Source organism: Schistocerca serialis, chromosome 3 (genome assembly GCF_023864345.2).
Source record: "Schistocerca serialis cubense isolate TAMUIC-IGC-003099 chromosome 3, iqSchSeri2.2, whole genome shotgun sequence".
In the NCBI taxonomy this organism is placed as follows: Eukaryota; Metazoa; Arthropoda; class Insecta; order Orthoptera; family Acrididae; genus Schistocerca; species Schistocerca serialis.
Window position 1 is genome coordinate 979,725,608 of NC_064640.1, and position 22,090 is coordinate 979,747,697.

Sequence of the window (22,090 nt, forward strand, 5' to 3'; positions counted from 1 at the left end):
GTGATGAATGGCAGCTAGCTCTAAATGTAGAACAATGTTAGTTGATGTGGATGAGTAGGAAAAACAAAACTGTAATCTTCAGATACTGTAATCTATTTGACACAGTCATGTCGTTCAAGTGTGTGGGCTTAACATTGCAAAGCGATATGAAACGGAATGATCACGTGAGAATTGTAGTAGGAAAGGTGAATGGTGGACTTCGGTTTGTTGGGAGAATTCCAGGAAAGTGTGGTTCATCTGTAAAGGAGACCGCCATAGGACGGTAATGCGAGCTGTAGCGACTCCTTCCGTCAACTGCAGACGGCAGGCTGCGCAGACCGAGACCGAGCGATGAGCGAAGTGCCTCCGAACAGTCGCTGGTGATTCCCGCCGGACGGCCACGCTTTCCTGACGCCATGCACCCCGAACCGTCACTCGAGCAGTCTCTTCTTCCGCTTCGGCGAGGTAACACCTCCACGCCGTGCTGTCGGCAGCTTGTCCCTCGCAACGCCACGTGGCTCGCGTCATCGTCTGCTGCACTTTGCCAGAGAATGCGCGAACAGCAGGATTCTTAGTGCACATCCTGTGACAGTGTTTTGTCGCGATTGGTTTAACAAGAGGAGTGCTACCGCGTTTTTCGCGCCGCCTTCCCGAACCACGTTCCATCGAGGTGCTTCCACTGACTGCAGTTGTACAAAGCCTGATGCCGGACGCTCGGTATGGGCCCTAGCATCAGCACCTGGAACACTTTGTGCAGTGTGGTGTAAATAGTGCAGTGAAGTGCAGTGTGCGGCAGGAGTACCAGGCTGGTATATTACCATTCCATCCCCGGCTGTTTTGGCGCCAAGCGCTCCACTGTAGTGGGTTTTCCCGCACCTCCAGACGACGCCGAACAAAGGCTGTAAGCCATTTGTAGTCTGCCCTGTCCAGACACTACACTACACCACTAGGGAGCGCCGTCCGTCACTAAGAGGTAGTAACTCATAAAATTTTACTGTAGTCGTCTGCTTTTAGGAACAGTATCTCCGAACTAGCTTGCACGGCTCTTCCAGCACACCCCGTTATTCGTTGTTACCTTTCTTAATTGTCGCACCGCTATAGGCATATATGCTCCTTCAAATCTATTCTCGAGCACTGCTCGAGTCTTTGGGATCCGTACCAGGTCGGATTAAAGGAAGACATTGAAGCAATTCAGAAGTGGGCTGCTAGATTTGTTACTGGTAGGTCGGTTCTAACAACGTGCAAGTATTACAGAGATGCTTTGCAAACTCAATTGGACATCCCTGGAAGGAATGCGACATTCTTCTCGAGGAACACTATTGAGAAAATTTAGAGAGATACCATTTGAAGCTGACTGCTGAACGTTTTTCTTGCCTCCAATGTACATTGCGCATGAGGACCACAAATATAAGATACGAAATATTTGGGCTCATAAGGGGGCATGTACTCCGCCACACACTGTAAGTTGGATTGTGGAGTATCGATGTAGATGTAGATGGAAGCTGAACTACATTTTTCGTAATTGGTTGTAATGTTTTAGTGTCTGATATCCATTTATTTTTATCATTGCATCGTATCTGTTCTTTCAGACATGTCCAAAACAGCAGACACCGTGCGGAATCCACAGTTGTGGTACATATTATGAAAATTGAAGGTGGAGGAGGAGAAAGGAAAGATAAGAACCTGTCGATGTCAGCTGCATCGAGACCTTATACAGAATCAGCGGCGTCAAACGAAAACGTGTGCTGGACCAGGATTTGAAACTGGCGTCTCTTACTTACTGGGCAGTTACGTTAATCACTGCACCACCTGGACACAGTTGTGCAGACTATCTTGGCACGCCTCTCGGCTGATCCATATTAGCACCTAGCGTCGCCTATCTGCAGTTCCCATCAGTGTCCTCCATGCTCACTACTTTGAGATTCCTGCAGGAGGTCGAGCGAAACTACGCATTTGCACTGAAGACGGTGGACTCGTTGCCTCTCGAGATGAATAAATTGTATGAATCCACGGTCTCTGTTCTTTTGGGCATGTGGGGACAGCAGATAGGTGGCACTGGGTTAGAATGTGGGTTGGCTGACGGTTGTGCCGAGATAGTCTGCGCAGTTGTGATAAACGCTGTGTCCAGGTGGCGCAGTGGTTAACGTAACTGCCTAGTAAGTGGTAAGTTGGTGATCCCAGATTTGAATCCTGGTTCAGAGCATGTTTCCACTCGTCACTGCTGATTCCACATAAAGTCCTGATGCAGCTAACATCAATAGTTCCTTCCATTTCACTTTCTTTCTTCCTCCTCCACCTTCAGATTACGTAATAACAATTTATTTGATAGAATTTTATGTTAAACTTATTTTCCTTTGTTGTTGGAAGCTGGTGTCACAGCAGCTGTCATGCACTGTACAGGGTTTGGACAAAAATGTGGAAACACCAAAAGCACAACACATTACCACGCCTAATGTGGTCTAGGAAAACCATTGGCATTCAAAACAGCTTCCAGTCGCTGTAGAATGGATATGTGGGAAATCTTCCCATCAGAGATTAAAGTTCTTGAATTAATAACATCCATCTTCTTTGACAAAGTGTGTTATCTTTTATCTTTGACTTTTGTTGTGCTGTCTAGCGGCTTCCATGCTTGCTACATGCATGTGATTATAGTGCAATTAGAATGTTCTAAAGTGAACAATAAAACAACTGGATCAATGAATGGGGTACCGCAAAATTATTTAGAGCGCTTCCTCAATGAAGTCCCTACAATGGCGACCCCAGGAAGTGCAACAAATTTAGACTCCACCTTCAAAGTGCGCTCTACTACTCTAGTGCTTAAACCAGCTATGGAAAATCTACAAGAACAGTCATTATTCACCCAAATACTTCAGGGAAGCTCCTTCCACAGTGAACAGTCAAACATTTCGTGCCCCATGAACTACACACAGTAGAAGTGAAACGTTAAAGTGTTGTGCCGAAGCATTATTTCACCTACAATGTGAATGCCGGTCAAAGACATGAACGACATTCACACCAAATGGACCTACCTACTCAGTGATGTCACACCCAAAGAACCTAGTACTATTTATCACCAGCATGCAGTTCTGATGACAACTGAAGTTCTTTGCAGTGAATGTGCATAGATTTTACTGGTTGTTCTGTGTCGATTTCATTTCAGTGAAAACTATTCATTACAAAATACGCAGTCCAGCCATCTGGGCCTCGTGGGATAATTTTGCTTACGCCCCATAGAAATTTAACAGCCATACAGGTCTCTGAACTAAGAGCCTCGGGCGCTCACGAACGCTTCTGACAGTGCCCGACTGTGGTACACTGACCCTCAGCCAACTGGGGAGACCGTGCCCGCGGTGGATAGCAACACTCCACGTGTCAGCGAGACAGGTTGGCAACAGTAGTGCTGGTTCTGTGCCCATTTCGGCGAGAAAGCGCGCACCTACTCACAACCTTACAGCTTCATGAAACTTCAGAAATAGGTCATAGTAGGCGCTCTTAATTCTGCAAGGACTGGGAGCAGTGGAAAAATCCATTTGACCAAGCCTGCAGGCGTGTATACAAGACTTTATGCATCAGACTAAGCCTCTAACAGACTCCACCTAACTGACGACATTGGCACCACAGTGAGCACATTACCTGCTCATTTCTTTAAAGCAACGTGTGAAATGTTGGACACACAACTATGTGTTGCCAATGACACCCCATCAAACATATCTGAACAGTGGAACAGACAGTGGATGTAGGCCTACATCAGAAATGTAGTTGGCAGTTTGTTATAGCCAACATGTGCGACCCAATACTGGGGGTGGACTTCCTATGGAATTTACACCTTCCCCCCCCCCCCCCCCTCTCATTTGGCTACAGGGTTCATCCACCAAAATATTAATGGGGAATCTATGCCAGGGCACATTGGCATCCCACTGACAGGCGAAACAATTACTACCGCTTGTGACACACAATGGGCCTGGAACACGACCCTGAGGATATGATCAAGAAATACGAGAAAACTAAAAGAGAAACTCCATTTGTCCAAAGAGGCCTTGGAAGGCCCAACGGCACCGACCAGTCGCCGTGTCATACTCTCAGCCCAGGGGCGTCACTGGATGCAGATATGGAGGGGCATGTGGTCAGCACATGGCTCTCCCGACCATTTTCAGTTTTCCTGACCGGAGCCACCACTTCTCAGTCAAGTAGCTCCTCAGTTTTCCTGACAAAGGCTGAGTGCACCCTGCTCGCCAAAAGTGCTCGGCAGACTGGACAGTCACCCATCCAAGGGTTAGCCCAGCCCGACAGCACTTAACTTTGGTGATCTGACAGGAACTGGTGTTACCACTGTGGCAAGGCCGTTGGCTTACAAAACAGAAAACGGTAAGAGAAAACTGAAAGCGAAAACTATTTTGAGAGAAAAATTATATCTGTTAGAAACCATCTTTAATGACAAAGAGCTCACCTCGCACACTTACAACAACATCAGAGGTCACAACATCATCACTGTCGTCAGCAACATCGACATGAGCAGAATGAGTCAGTTTTTCAGTGGTCCACAGGGAACTCTACACATCTGCAACAACAGTAGCAGCATCTACCACCGACTTCCCAGGAACTAAAATGGAAAATGGCGATGCACACATCACCATTTGCTCAGGTCAGTGTTGTGTACAACACTCCCAGTGTGCATCCTGCCCCCACGAGTGTACCCCCACCATTCACACGCAGTTTATGCAAACTGTCAACAGGAGTGAATCGTGGTACTATTCATCGAATCAATACCACATCGTAACCGGCAGTCCATTTCAAAGTGTGGCACGCAGCGCCTGATAGACTGCTTTATGCAACAAATGAAATGCAACAGATGAAACACCATGGGCTGAGACTGTCAGACAATCAGAAAATTCATCGGTCTCACCGATCTATTTGATGCCAAATTATTATTATTGTAGAGTCTGCAGTGACAATCATTCGCTGAACGCAAGTATGATACCCTGTACCTAACATTCGGGACTTTTTGCATGCCTCAGATGGTGCTTCATCTAGAGCGTCGTAGACTGCAAAAAAGCGTATTTACAGATTCCCATGGCGAATGAAGATGTATCCAGAACTGCCATAACAACACTGTTCAGATTATATGAATTTCTATTCGTGCCTTATAGATTAAAAAACACTGCCCAAACGTGAGAATGTTTTATTGACAAAGTATTGTTACAATTGCCTTTATGTTTCTCGTATCTCGACGACATTTTGGTTTTCGCGCCATTGGCACAAGAAACAACTCAGCTGTACTTTCGACACACTAGAAAGACCCGGTGTTGTGATCAATAACGACAAATGTCAGCTCCAACACAAAGAAGTTACATTCTTTGGTCACTGAGTCAGTCATGCCGGAATTCATCCTATGACAGAAAAGATGGAGCTACTATGCTCACTCCCATGTCCTGGCAACTATCATGAATTAAGGAGTTTTCTTGGAGCTATTAACACTTGTAGAAGAGATTTGTCTCAAGTCTTAGCGATACAAGTTCCACTTACTGACTCACTAGCAGGAAAAAACAAGCATGTCAGAAAAGCTCATACACATGGATCAAGGAGATGCTAAGAGCATTTGACAATATCAGAGAGCGTCTGGAACAGACAGTCATCTGGGCTCACCCTGTTGAGAACGCCCCATTGTCAATCACAGCTGACGCCAGCGAAACATACAGGGTGTTTCAAAAATGACCGGTATATTTGAAACGGCAATAAAAACTAAACGAGCAGCGATAGAAATACACCGTTTGTTGCAATATCCTTGGGACAACAGTACATTTTCAGGCAGACAAACTTTCGAAATTACAGTAGTTACAATTTTCAACAACAGATGGCGCTGCGGTCTGGGAAACTCTATAGTACGATATTTTCCACATATCCACCATGCGTAGCAATAATATGGCGTAGTCTCTGAATGAAATTACCCGAAACCTTTGACAACGTGTCTGGCGGAATGGCTTCACATGCAGATGAGATGTACTGCTTCAGCTGTTCAATTGTTTCTGGATTCTGGCGGTACACCTGGTCTTTCAAGTGTCCCCACAGAAAGAAGTCACAGGGGTTCATGTACGGCGAATAGGGAGGCCAATCCACGCCGCCTCCTGTATGTTTCGGATAGCCCAAAGCAATCACACGATCATCGAAATATTCATTCAAGAAATTAAAGACGTCGGCCGTGCGATGTGGCCGGGCACCATCTTGCATAAACCACGAGGTGTTCGCAGTGTCGTCTAAGGCAGTTTGTACCGCCACAAATTCACGAAGAATGTCCAGATAGCGTGATGCAGTAATCGTTTTGGATCTGAAAAATGGGCCAATGATTCCTTTGGAAGAAATGGCGGCCCAGACCAGTACTTTTTGAGGATGCAGGGACGATGGGACTGCAACACTGGGCTTTTCGGTTCCCCATATGCGCCACTTCTGTTTATTGACGAAGCCGTCCAGGTAAAAATAAGCTTCGTCAGTAAACCAAATGCTGCCCACATGCATATCGCCGTGATCAATCCTGTGCACTATATCGTTAGCGAATGTCTCTCATGCAGCAATGGTAGCGGCGCTGAGGGGTTACCGCGTTTGAATTTTGTATGGATAGAGGTGTAAACTCTGGTGCATGAGACGATACGTGGACGTTGGCATCATTTGGACTGCAGCTGCAACACGGCGAACGGAAACCCGAGGCCGCTGTTGGATCACCTGCTGCACTAGCTGCGCATTGCCCTCTGTGGTTGCCGTACGCGGTCGCCCTACCTTTCCAGCACGTTCATCCGTCACGTTCCCAGTCCATTGAAATTTTTCAGACAGATCATTTATTGTATCGCTTTTCGGTCCTTTGGTTACATTAAACCTCCGTTGAAAACTTCGTCTTGTTGCAACAACACTGTGTTCTAGGCGGTGGAATTCCAACACCAGAAAAATCCTGTGTTCTAAGGAATAAACCATGTTGTCTACAGCACACTTGCACGTTGTGAACAGCACACGCTTACAGCAGAAAGACGACGTACAGAATTGTGCACCCACAGACTGCGTTGTCTTCTATATCTTTCACATCACTTGCAGCGCCATCTGTTGTTGAAAATTGTAACTACTGTAATTTCGAAAGTTTGTCCGCTGAAAATGTACTGTTGTCCCAAGCATATTGCAACAAACGATGTATTTCTATCGCTGCTCGTTTAGTTTTTATTGCCGTTTCAAATATACCGGTCATTTTTGAAACACCCTGTAGTTGGACAGTCCTGTAACAACTAGTACACAGACAACAGCAGCTGTTAAGCTTTTTTCAGAAAAACTTACCCCATTCAACAAAACCAACTTGGCCACTTACGAGGCTGTGTGGCGCTTCTAAGAGGAGGTGGAAGGCAGGCCATTTACAATTTATTTGGACTATCACCCACTTGTTGTCGCTATAAGAAATTAGAGTAATGACTGCTCTCCTGGACATTTCTGCCATCTCAACTATGTCAGCCATTTCTTCACCAACATTGAGCACATCAAGAGTGCTGGTAACTTAATGGTGGACTACTTGTAACGCATTAAAGCATTGTCTACAAATATTACCCATGATGAACTTGCCTCAGGCCAGGAACGAGACCCGCAAATCCGTGTGATACTTCAGGACCAACTGACTTTCTTAAAATTTGAACGTCTCTCTCTTCCTGGATTTAATAAGCAATTCTGGTGCGACCTATCACAAGGGAGAGCTCACCCACTGATTTCCGTTTTGATGTGACTTCACATCTTCCACAACCTCCACCAATTGTCACAACCCGGAATTTGACTTTCCACCAAACTAGTCACAGACCATTTTGTCTGGCCACATGTAAAACATGACTGTAAACTGTGGATGCAGGCTTGAAAAGCCTACCAGCGATGAAAAACAGGGCGCTACGCAAATCCAGTGCTTGGAGAATACGATATTCCAACAGGAAGACTGCAACATGTAGAACTAGACCAAGTCTGACCGTACCTGGAGTCCAGAGGATACAGATACATACTTTCCACAACTGTGTCCGCATTATGCGGTGGGTAGGAGCAGTGTCCGTATCGGACATTATGGCGGAGACTCCGCCAAAGACCTTCATTCAACTGTAGATCTCACGCTTCATATGTCTGGGAGCAATAACAGTGGACCAGGGTCACCAATTTGAGTTAGCACTGTTTTCAGAAATGTGCAAACTATGTGGAGTGAAATACTACACACCACCGCCCACCACCAGCAGAGGAGTGGGTCGGTGGAGTGGTGCCACTGTGCTTTAAAGGCAGAATTAATGTACCACAAGGGCTATGGATGAAATCAATACCTCAGTTACTTCTGGGGATATGTTGATCTTTTAAGGAGGATTTTCAGGCATCGTCGGTGGAACTTTTGTACGGAGAGTCTCCGAACATACCGTCGCATTTCCTTGAGCCTGCAGAATTTCCAAACACCAATCAACTGCCAACTCTATTCAACGAGGTGAGACAGTGTATCTGGCGCATAAAAACGCCACCCCCTCAGTTCTACATAGCTCCCAAGATCTTCGTTCACGAGGCCCGCAAAACCTGCAAGTTTCTAATTCCTCGTGATGACACTGTGTGGATGGCCCTCCTGTCAGCATACTCTGCCCCCAAGAAGTGCTATAGAGAGGTGTGAAAACCTTTGATGGCAAACCTACAACTGTCTCAGAACATGGACACACACCTGCCCAGATCCTACACAACACCACCAGTGCCCAGGACCTGCGAACTACTCTCAAATCGGTGGATGTACAGCGACATTTGAATACACCACATCGTCGAACGACAGATTTAGTGACACAGCCGCTTGTTTCTCCTTCCCCTGCCGGCCGTAGTGGCCGAGTGGTTCTAGGCGCTACAGTCCGGAACCGCGCGACCTCTATGGTCGCAGGTTCGAATCCTGCCTCGGGCATGGATGTGTGTGATGTCCTTAGGTTAGTTAGGTTTACTAGGGGACTGATGACCTCAGAAGTTAAGTCCCATAGTCCTCAGAGCCATTTTTTTCTCCTTCCCCACTGCCAGCTGTGGCATCCCCTGCACAGGGCAATGCACCGCAATCCTGTTATGGGCACACCCACTGACTATCACCTCAGCTCGGTGACTACATCCTCGACCGAGTGGAGATGCCCACGCCTCCGCTCCAGTGCTCCACACTATGTGAGGGGGGAGGGCGGCTGTGTGCGAACTCTTCCCATCAAAGATAACAGTTATTGAGTTAATAACACCCTTGTTCTGTGGTGGAGTGTATTATCTTTTATCTTTATCCTTCGTTCCATTGTCTAGTGCCTCCCGTGCTTACACACATGTAATCATTGTGTAATTAGAGCGTACTAAAGTGATCAATAAAATTAGTGGATCAATGATTCAGAGGGCTTCCTGAGTGGAGTAAACACAGGTGTTTTACGGGTTTCGAGGGCGTCTTGTACCATTCTTTCTGGAAAGTGGTGGCAAGTTCAGATTAAGACGATGGAGGTGGGTAGCGCTCACGCACTATTCTCTCCGAAGTAGACCACAAAGGCTCAGTAATATTGAGGACTGGTGACTGTGGGGCCCACGGAAGATGCGACAGTTCATAATGACAAGATAATTCTCGGCATTAATGAGGCCTTGCAGAATAACCGAGAAATACCACAATACGGCTGCCCAAACCATCACCGACCTCCAACCGTGTTTCACTCTTGGGATGCAGACTTAGCCAAAAGTTGGAGATAGTGTGGAACGAGACTCATCCACCAAATGATTTTCTCCCATATTCCATAGTCCAGGTTTTATGGCTCTGGCATCACGTTTTACTGTTACGAGCATTTGCATCACTGATTAGCGATGTTGGAATTCCCTGCTTACGGAACTCCCTTCGTGTTGTTCTGGTGTCGATAGCGTTCGTGAGTGCGACATTCAGTTGTGCAGTGACTTTTGCAGCTGTCGTCATAATCCTCTTCAGTGACCGTCTGCCTCAATCACGCAACACACTCTTTCGTCCACATTGTGACTTAGCGGATGATGTTTTCCCACTTCCCCTGTACGAGGTATAAATCTTCGATTATTATGTGATATGACTAGGCAACAAATTATTCACTTAAAATCTTGTAAATGTTAATTCTTTTTTGTGCATACATGATTATTCTGTCCTGTACTAATTGTTATGTTGGAGGAGTTTTCTTTATTTTGGGAACTTTTTTTAGGAAAGCAATTACAATTTATGTGCATCAAAAACTTCCGTCGCGTAATGCTAATTTTATGCATATGTAGTGTTGCCAAATGATGTTCCCCGCAGTAACTGTCGTGACTGTTGTTCTTATCTAGAGGAAGTCATTCACTGTGTGTGAAGTAAACGTGCAAAACAGGTGCCTCTAATAAAACCAAACACTTCGGCCAACTTGGTTAAAGAAGCACCCACAGTACGAGCACCAGCAATTTTCTTAAGCCGAATTCATTTAGCATCAACACAACGCACTCACACTATTCTGACCACGACTGACACTTGCAACGTACTGAGGACATCGCACAGGTGCCACTCGTGGTCAAATACGACAGCGCAACGTGCAGGCTTTGCTAGCATCCGAAGCTTGCATTTCTCGTGGTATTTCTGTTCTTTTATCCAACCTCTATATATTTTCCTTAAGTGTTCACCTTTGAGATAATCCAGAGAATGAGTGTTATGACTAGGCAACAAATTATTCACTTAAAATCTTGTAAATGTTAATTCTTTTTTGTGCATACATGATTATTCTGTCCTGTATTAATTGTTATGTTGGAGGAGTTTTTTTAGGAAAGCAATTACAATTTATGTGCATCAAAAACTTCCGTCGCGTAATGCTAATTTTATGCATATGTAGTGTTGCCAAATGATGTTCCCCGCAGTAAAGCACCATCACCTCGTGACTGTTGTTCTTATCTAGAGGAAGTCATTCACTGTGTGTGAAGTAAACGTGCAAAACAGGTAGAAAATCAAGCTTCTGCAGTAGCCAACTTTCGACGCAAGCAGCGAAAAACTCATTTTGAAAAATTTGATAAATGCTTTACGGAGGAAGATCTACACAGATGAAGAGTAGATCAGTGCACAACACTACAGGCTATCCTACGTGAACGAAGAGTTGTCGCATGTGATTGCCAAGACATGTTCTTCCTTCTTACAAAATGTGGCTAAGGTTTGAGGTGTTTTTCATCAACGCTTAGCCGGCCACTGTGGCTGAGCGGTTCTAGGCGCTTTAGTCCGGAAGTGCGCTGCTACTATGGTCGCAGGTTCGAATCCTGCCTCGGGCATGGTTGTGTGTGATGTCCTTAGGTTAGTTAGGTTTAACTACACTACTGGCCATTAAAATTCCTACACCAAGAAGACATGCAGATGATAAACGGGTATTAATTGGACAAATATGTTATACTAGAACTGACATGTGATTACATTTTCACGCAATTTGGGTGCATAGATCGTGAGAAATCAGTACCCAGAACAACCACCTCTGGCCATAATAACGGCCTTGATACGCCTGGGCATTGAGTCAAACAGAGCTTGGATGGCGTGTACAGGTACAGCTGCCCATGCAGCTTCAACACGATACCACAGCTCATCAAGAGTGGTGACTGGCGTATTGTGACGAGCCAGTTGCTTGGTTACCATTGACCAGACGTTTTCGATCGGTGAGAGATCTGGAGAATTTGCTGGCCAGGGCAGCAGTCGAACATTTTCTGTATCCAGAAAGGCCCGTACAGGAACTGCAACATGCGGTCGTGCATTATCCTACTGAAATGTAGGGTTTCGCAGTGATCGAATGAAGGGTAGAGCCTCGCGTCGTAACACATCTGAAATGTAACGTCCACTGTTCAAACCGACGTCAATGTGAACAAGAGGTGATCGAGACGTGTAACCGATGGCACCCCATACCATCACGTCGGGTGATACGCCAGTATGGTGATGACGAATACACGCTTCCAATGTGCGTTCACCGCTATGTCGCAAAACACGGATGTGACCATCATGATGCTGTAAACAGAACCTGGATTCATCCGAAAAAATGACGTTTTGCCATTCGTGCACCCAGGTCCGTCGGTGGGTACATACACCATCGCAGGCGCTCCTGTCTGTGATGCAGCGTCAAGGGTAACCGCAGCCATGGTCCCCAAGCTGATAGTCCATGCTGCTGCAAACGTCGTCGAACTGTTCGTGCGGATGGTTGTTGTCTTGCAAACGTCCCCATCTGTTGACTCAGGGATCCAGACGTGGCTGCACGATTCGTTACAGCCATGCGGATAAGATCCCTGTCATCTCGACTGCTAGTGATACGAGGCCGTTGGGATCCAGCACGACGTTCCGTATTACCCTCCCGAACCCACCGATTCCATATTATGCTAACAGTCATTGGATCTCGACCAACACGAGCAGCAATGTCGCGATACGATAAACCGAAATCGCGATAGGCTACAATCCGACTTTTATCAAAGTCGGAAACGTGATGGTACGCATTTCTCCTCCTTCACGAGGCATCACAACAACGTTTCACCAGGCAACGTCGGTCAACTGCTGTTTGTGTATGAGAAATCGGTTGAAACTTTCCTCATGTCAGCACGTTGTAGGTATCGCCACCGTAGCCAACCTTGTGTGAATGCTCTGAAAAGCTAATCATTTGCATATCATAGTATCTTCTTCCTGTCGGTTAAATTTCGCGTCTGTAGCACGTCATCTTCGTGGTGTAGCAATTTTAATGGGCAGTAGTGTAGTTCTAGGTCTAGAGGACTGATGACCTCAGATGGTAAGTCCCATAGTGCTTAGAGCCATGTGAACCATCAACGCTTAACTTTTATTCTGCAAGAGTATATGATTATGTCAGGGTTATATTTGATACTTGCTTGCTACATTCTACAACAATAAGTGGTGGCAGTGTGAGGCATCTAGTTTCAAAATTGATGCAACACGTATGTCCACCGAATTCAGCTGATTTAACGGGTAGTGAAGTTATAAGTTTTTTTTTTTATATATATATAGTTTGAGTCTCACACGAGAAACCAGTAAGCACCTGACAATGTCTTGGAACTACAGTATGGCTCGTGCAGTGAGAATGCTGAAAGTTTTTTCTCATGGGAACAAATGTGAATGCAAATACGGTAATCTAATTGTCTTTGAAGGATAGTGAACTAGATTTGTGATAAAGTAGTTAATAAGTTGCAAGTTTGTTTTATTACAGTCCTAGTGGTGTAGTGGTTATGATACTAGACTGTCGCATGGAGGGTCCTGAGTTCAAATCTCACCTGAACTGTAAAATTTGAATGACACCATTAATAAATATAGACTTCGGTCAGAAATCGGTAGCTAATGTAGAATATTCAAAATTTCTAGGTGTATGCATTGATAAGGGGTTGAACTGGAAAAAAACACACTGAGGATCTGCTGAAACGTTTGAGTTCAGCTACTTATGCTATTAGGGTCACTGCAAATTTTGGCGATAAACATCTCAGTAAATTAGCTTACCACGCCTATTTTCATTCTCTGCTGTCGTATGGCATCATATTCTGGGGTAATTCATCATTGAGTAAAAGAGTGTTCATTGCACAAAAGCGTGTAATCAGAATAATTGCTGGAGCTCATCCAAGATCATCCTGCAGACACTTATTTAAAGAGCTTTACTGTAGCCTCACAGCCGGCCGAGGTGGCCGAGCGGTTCTAGGCGCTTCAGTCTGGAACCGCGCGACCGCTCCGGTCGCAGGTTCGAATCCTGCTTCGGGCATGGATGTGTGTGGTATCCTTAGGTTAGTTTGGTTTAAGTAGTTCTAAGTTCTAGGGGACTGATGACCTCAGAAGTTAAGTCCCATAGTGCTCAGAGCCATTTTTTGTAGCCTCACAATATATATATTCACTAATGAAATTTGTTATTAACAATCCGAACGAATTCAAAAGTAATAGCAGTGTACATGGCTACAACACTAGGAGAAAGGATGATCTTCACTACTCAAGGTTAAATCTAACTTTGGCTCAGAAGGGGGTAAATTATGCTGCCACAAAACCCTTTGGTCACTCATCTAATAGCATCAAAAGTCTGACAGATAGCCATATAGCTCTTAAAAGGAAATTAAAAGAATTTCTTAATGGCAACTCCTTCTACTCATTAGATGAATTTTTGGATATAGTAGGTGGGTAATTTCCCCAACCCCAACAAAAAAATTAAAAACATTAAGGGTCATGTAATATTTTGTGGAATGTAATATCTTGTATAGACACCTTTTATTAACCTGACACGTTCCACATCATTACAAAGTGTCTTATTAATGATCTATGGAACAAGTTCTAATCTAATCTATTCTTTGTAAAAGTGAAATAAAGATTTAATTTCACAAAGCACTAGAGTAGTGTTTCGTTGCATAAAAATTATCATTTAAGAGTATAACCCATTTATTGATGAAATTCCTTTTTCAGACATTATAACTGAATATACGGGCACTAGTGATTGTGACGGTAAGTTAAAATCGTGACTGAAATATGTGTTCCCGATTGTGCAAAATTGTCAAACGAAATCAGTAGTGTGTAAAATGACCTAAACATTCTTAGGAGAGGGAAAATGTATGAGATAGACGAAGATAAGATTTACTTGATATTAAGTGTAAGTGTTTGATTTTAATGGCAATTCCTGGTAGCACCTAAGCCCAATCAATAATTTTCGTACAATATCGCAGTGTTCCTATTACTAAGAAACGTCATTTCAGAGGTTATATTCTGAAAATCGTACATTTTGACAGTGAAGTGATCGGAAGGAGCTTGTGCCTTTGTACTGTTAACGGTTACAGCTAACAGTTCGACTTAAATTAAAACTATTAGCTGTTTGCTCACGATGTCGCTAGCGCTTAACAAATGAAATTTCGCATCAACAAATTAAGTTCTCAACTGTCTGATCATGGATATTCTTCCACGAAAGTATGTCATATCTATTTACGTACTCAGATCTGACTGGCTTTAAGTACTCAGGGCAAGTTTCACACAGATCTCACGGCGTCCTTCCCTTCTGCGTGAGTGGCCTACATGCCTTTCAGGCTTCGGTGATCACTTTAGAGGCGTTGTTATGTGACGAATATTTTCCTCTCTTCGACGCCAGTCTGGGTTTTGCAAAACACTGTATTGCACATATCACGCTCAAACGCACGGCTCTTACCTCATTTCCACCAGGCTGGCTCTATTCCTGCCGCTCCCTGCGATCCCCTCAGTCAAGCACTTGATCGTCTGGAGCGGCAGAAAATTCTGACACTAGTCTCATCCAGTCAATGAGCTATGTCAGATTGTAATAAAGAACCTAGAGGCAAACTACGTCATGTAGGGGACCTACATCCAAGATGCATGATAAAACAGACTGACTCCTTCAACACTAGGTTCTCATTTCACACTAAGACGTTCATTATCATCATGCACTTCAACATGCAAACGCAGTTGCACTCTTCCACCTCTCCATGGGCCTTAATCCCTTATCCAATTCTCTTTCAGATCGATCACACCAGTAGCGAAACTTTTTATACTTTCCCAATCAATGCAGAGACCATCACCGTGGCAAATATGAGGCGCATATAACTACAGCGCGTTCACTACAGGATGAATCACTTAAAATTTGCAATGCAGATATTATGGAAATGTAAAGTGCTATTGATGTGCGCTTTTCACAGAATGGATTGAAGGTCAGGTGCTCATAAGTATTGGGGCTAGGCTGGCACCATCCCAAAGTACTGTTATCTGAGATGGCGGCGATGGCGTCCTCCAAGATGGCAACGATGACGTCAATCAAGATGGCGGATTTTGGCGGGAAGTTTGAATTTCGGCGGGAAAGTGCCAAGCCCCCTCGCCCAGAAAAATGGCGCAAAGTTCAAATTCCAACATGATAATGCGTCACACCCCGGTTATCTCTAGTAAGCAAAGAAAATGGAAGGAAAAAAGGACTTGTGTTTATTATATAACCAATTCCAAGGAGGTGTGTTTTCCACTGGGTCTGGACTCCAGTTGGCTTAGTTCATATCGGTGCCACCAGAGGGTGCTCTACTGACATCAGGCAATGAAGCGCAAGTACCGTCACTTGAGATGGCTGCGCCTGATGTATCCACCACGAGCTCCAGAGATTGTGTGGTTTAGTTCATATCGGTGCCACCAGAGGACGCCACCGAGACGTCGGGTGATGACGCGAGTACCAGTTTGCTAGATGGCTGTATACAGTGTGTTCACCTATGTCTCCAGAGCCCGACGGGCTTATCTCGTATCGTGGCAACCAGAGGACGCTACCGTGACATCGGTTGATGACACAACATCGTCTGCTCTCTCTCGCACTGTGCCACCGGCCCACAGGTGTCCTACCACTCACGTCAAACACTCTCGGTCCTCACCTTTGTACATGCGCCGTATACAGTCTTCTGTAAATATGCTAACTAAACTAATCCCCACATTGCCCATCTAAACTATCAGTTACCTTAGTACTTAATTTCAATTTTAATCATATTCAATAAGTCAATTTAAAATTTCAATATACAATTATCAAATGAGAAGTTCGACATTTTCCCACTATCAGCACGGTGTTCATTCATCACACGACACCACCCCACCCCTCAAATGTTGCACTCATATTGGAAACTACATTAGTGACGTGATTCGAATTCATTGAACCTAGGACTTGGAATCAATTTTCACCAACGCCACGATCCTCAACCCAGCACTACGCTCCCTTGCCGACCAATGTTGGCGTGCTAATGTGCACTAACCTGTACTAACGTGCACAGCGCATGACGTCATCCAAGGTGGTGGGGGCGAAATGGCGGGAAAACAGATCTGAACACAAATCTTTATTTCGCATGCGGTGTCTCCACCGCAAGGTTTACTGTCCAATTGACACAGTTCACATTACTGCCATCAGATCGTACTGTCACCCATCCTATGACCTAATCCCAGAGGGTGGTCTGTAGGGGCGAGAATTATGCTAAAATTACTCAGGCTGCGCTAGGCTGCTGGGGAGAGTAAGGAAGGAGTCCACTCTATTTACTTTCGAACATTTTATTTAGAGATCGAATATATTTATCACACAGAGGCAAAACACTCTCTGTCTTATGCTTGACTTCACAATAGACAGACTGCAGACACGCAAACAACTCCAAATTTACGCAAATAATTTAAGTACAGACATTCAGACTCCTCCTAAATAATTCAGCACAGTTATATCTAGACACGCTCAGTACTCGAAAACTGTCCAAATAACTCGTAGCACAGCCTACAGACCTGCTTTCAAAATAATTCAATCAACGCTCGCAAGCACCCTCCACCACATCCTGTCCACAGCCCCAACGACGTGGCGCGGCTGTCAGCTGTCAAACCACGCATAGGCCCCCGCCAGGGTCCCGCAAGTGGCCACACCTCATTCATACTTCATTTCTGAGAAATTCCTATCCAAATACGTGTTCACCTGGACACACGTGCTGACGTGATCGGGCGGGAGCGCAGCCGCGAGCTGCAGCCGAACGCAGGCCAAAGTTGTATGCAGGCGGCGTCGATGACAGGGGACATATTTACAGAGCGCGCCCTCCAAGCAGGACCGCGCGCGTGTGGCATTCCTCGCTACCCTCACTCTGACTGCGGTCCAGCGAAGACGCTGCAGAGTTCCGTTCCACAATAGCACAACCTGCTTTCTCCTTAGCGATTCTGATGGACCATACGTCGCGTTTGACTGATGCTTCACCACGCATAGCAACATACCATCGCAAATGCATCTAGCAATGTTATCAATCTTATACTCAAGTTACATTGCTATCTAAAATAATAACCAACTCTAATTCTAGTAAATTCCATAGGCCTCCAGAAATACTTAACGTGCACTTTTGTACCAGTTTTCGTCTTCTCTCAGCTTTTATGCACGGAAATTAATGCCCTAACAGAACCTCGTTACGAAAATAACATATAATAACGTCCAATGCAGTCATCCTCGCGGATCTAGCGTGATATCCAGCCCATCATGTGATACCCATCCCGCTCTCAACATACGTAAATGTTCGCACAGCTGTGTAGAGGCTCCCATATCCCAGCACAAACCACGTTAATGAATCCAACATTATCATTTCCTCTAATCCAATTTACTCGCCAAATTACTGATGCCGCCGGTATCAAAGCACCATCCACCTATTCCTCTCGGCCTTCCAGCTGTTATTTTACACAGATCGCTAAATTGCATTGACAGTTAAACCCGCAAAATTCTCTCCACATTATCAAATACATGCCTCATACACAAGAATATTGGGAGCCAGGAACATATTTACCTTGTAACTCCGTAACGCATTCGCGATTACTAAATGATCCTGTAACGAAGCGCGCTGCTCTCAGTTGGATCTTCTCAATCTCTTCTATCAACCCTATCTGGTACGGATCCCACACTGCTGAGCAGTATTCAAGCACTGGGCGAACAAGCGTACTGTAACCAACTTCCTTTGTTTTCGGATTGCATTTCCTTAGGATTCTTCCAATGACCATTGACCAACCAGCCCTGCAGCACAGTTAGCGAATTAATCTGTAACTGACGTCTCGTGAATGAATTGAGCTTTCCGAGTCCTAACGCATCCAAGTGCATGACATTTCTCGAGATGTGACCATGTCGAGGAGCTTAGCGCTCCTTATCTATGTATAGTAACAGATTTCAAATTTCCGTCATGTAATAGCACACAGTGAAGAAGAACAAGAAATTAAATTATTTTTATACGTGATCGAGCTCCAGACGGATGGAGTTCGGCGCATTTTTACCTAATCCAACCAAGCTATCAACTCTAAAGTATTGTTCTAGAGTCTAGGATCGGTACCTAGAAGGTATTGGTAAGAGAGAGAACATAAACACAGGCATTCCTAAGGCTACAACGTTTCTGCACTTAAAAACGGACTATAATGTTAGATCACCTGCGTTTCCAACCTATCAGATGTATCGAAAGTAGCGCCATTAATGTTGCATTGTGAGAAATATATTTCACGCGCATAACATACATCCTTCTTCACGGTTTCTCTACGCTGAACTATCTTATCGAATAGTAAAACGAAAAAACTAGTTCCGTAAAACATTTTCTTTGCATGATATGAGCACAATACAGCTTTGCGGAGTTGTATAGTGTACACTGTTCACATCCAATCATGGCTCAGAAATTATACGATATCTGCATCAGGCCTATATAAAATGATAGTTAGTAGCGGGGGATACCCCCTACAAGGAAACAAATAAACGCATAACAGCAGCGTCCAACATGTGAAACTTACAAGTCATTCCGTCACGAACTCTGTAAACAGCACATCTGTCAGGCAAATGTGTACACGGGGATTGCAGCACCTCACAAGCTCCTACTGCTAACTTAGTTCTTACGCTGAAGTCTCGATTTTACACCCAAGACGCGACATGGAGGGATCACATAAATCAAAGTTCATTAGAGGAATTTGTCAAGTTTCATCACACAAGAGATGGAAGCCCTCGGATGACAGACAGGTTTACCGTTAACGAGCACAGGTAGCACATACGGTACAATCAGCTGTATACAAGTAGAATGCAGGCTATGTCATGTGACTGATGCATCCGGACAGAACACCAGAAAAAAACTGACCTGCAGCAACTACTCCTTCTCTAGAATGAACCAGTCAGCCATTAAATCGTACCTCGTTACAGTTCTAACTCAATCGATCAACCCGTCCACTCTCCGTTAACCTCTAACGCAGATGCAAGTAAGTTTAGAGCTGAATCGATCTCTGTCCTCCTACAAAGCAGCAAGTACAGTACTCAACTCACGTGTATCACTGGTACCTCAATAGACATACAGTATAATACTACCTCAACGGAAAAAAAAATTACTGCCTCCCAGACTGCCTTCGTTTTTCGATGTCATCGTTTTCTCTGGGACCAGTTTTTTCTTTAACATCTCGCGGATTACGTGTCTCTTTCTAGGAAACTGTGGTATGACACGAAAGAAGAACTTAAGAGAGATGCATGCCCATCGCCGATTTTCGATCAGTATTATTTGGTATGGTAGGCAATCAGTTATTGACGAAGTAATATGCTTAGTGGGTACGTGATATGTTCGCATTTGAGCATCAGTCTCATAAAGTGTGTGTTTGGGCAAGGAGATGACTATGCCCTGTCGTAGGGAAGGTAAGGATTTGACTTGGAGTACTGTGATAGCAATGGGGGGAGTATGTCCAGGTGTAAGGAAGGTACAGCTCTATCCAGAGCCACTGCCGACAAGAGGGTGTATTTCCGATACTTCGATCATTCTCGAATGCTGTTCAATTGAGAGCGCGATCGTAATATTTAATTGTGAGTATAATGATAAATATATATGCGAGCAGTTTTCCAGAATGATTCCGTGTATGCAAAGTCCGTGGTGGTAATGATACACGTTTCCTGTTAACAGCAGCATCCGTGTGAATGCACAGGCCTGTTGGACTGTAGCAATGTATATGAGTTAACTTTGCCCTCGTCTAGTCGGCCAGATAGCGAACTAATACTTAGTATGTGTTGGGCGGCTCTCGTGATCAAGTGGAACTTTAGAAGATGGTATGATTGAGATGGAGTGCTATTGACTCCCATGTAAATTGTTCGGTTGACTGTGTGTGCACATTTGGGGTCTTTATTTATTTGAGAGAAGATCGTATGTGGTGTGTGGAGGATACGTTTGCCTGTTCTCTAGATATGGGAAAGACCTTAGTTGGCTTGTAAATTATATGGATGATTTGGGGTATGTTAGATCAGCGAGATCGGTATTCGCGGGCTGAAATATAATTTTTCATGTGTTTGTTTCTAGTCTAGAGAACGCTCCACGTGTTTGTTCGTGTTTCGTGTTTGTAGAGAAATGATTACGAGTCTGTGTGTCGGGAATTATGTTGCGTTAGCGACTGGGAGGCTATTGCTGTGTACTTGATATCGAGAAGTATAGCGAAAATGGTATAATATTATGGCGAAAATACGTATGTTCTTGTAATCCCCGAGTCTTGAGATGAGCATAGAAAAGGGAGCAGGCAAGGAAGCAGAGACAGTAAATCATTTGTGTCGAGGGGGAAACGATAGCGAATTTGTAAAACAGTGCTGAGAGTGACTTTGGTTCGTTGATGAAAAAGGGGTGATTTTGTATGGTGAGGGATTTGAACTATATGTTTATTAGATCAACATCGTTTGCGAGGTTTAGTTGTCGGTGCGAAATGGTGGTCAGTGTAAAGTAGTTTACTACCGCTGAATGTCGCGTCTGTAGAAAGAAAGGAAAGACTGACAGTGCTTCCCTAGGACTAGCGGGGAGGGGGAGTGAATCGTGACATATAGACGGAGTAGTGTAGTCTTACGATAATTTTTTCGCGTGCTGTACAGATATAAAAGATAACTGCGGTGTTTGTCAAAAATGTGTACATGTTGTATTGTAAAGATACTGTGGCTTACACTGTGTAAACTGCGTATATATTGCATTGTAAAGATAGTCTGGTTTATGTTATGGCACGACTAGAGAGGATGACTGTGTGTCCTATCGTGAGGGACGTATAGATTGAGCAGATTGATAACGACGAGGGTATGAGATAGAGTTTTAAGTGGAAAATTATATGCGCTATAGATACTGAAGCACAGTCGTCAAGAGGAGTGATTACCTGTACATTGATTGGTGTCAGAGTGTAGCAGCAATCGTAATATATAATTGTAGTTACAAGGTAAATATGTTCCTGGCTTCCAATATTCTTGTGTGTGAGGCATGTATTTGATAATGTGGAGAGAATTGCGGGTTTAACTGTCAATGCAATTTAGCGATCTGTGTAAAATAACAGCTGGAAGGCCGAGAGGAATAGGTGGATGGTGCTTTGATACCGGCGGCGTCAGTAATTTGGCGAGTAAATTGGATTAGAGGAAATGATAATGTTGGATTCATTAACGTGGTTTGTGCTGGGATATGGGAGCCTCTACACAGCTGTGCGAACATTTACGTATGTTGAGAGCGGGATGGGTATCACATGATGGGCTGGATATCACGCTAGATCCGCGAGGATGAATGCATTGGACGTTATTATATGTTATTTTCGTAACGAGGTTCTGTTAGGGCATTAATTTCCGTGCATAAAAGCTGAGAGAAGACGAAAACTGGTACAAAAGTG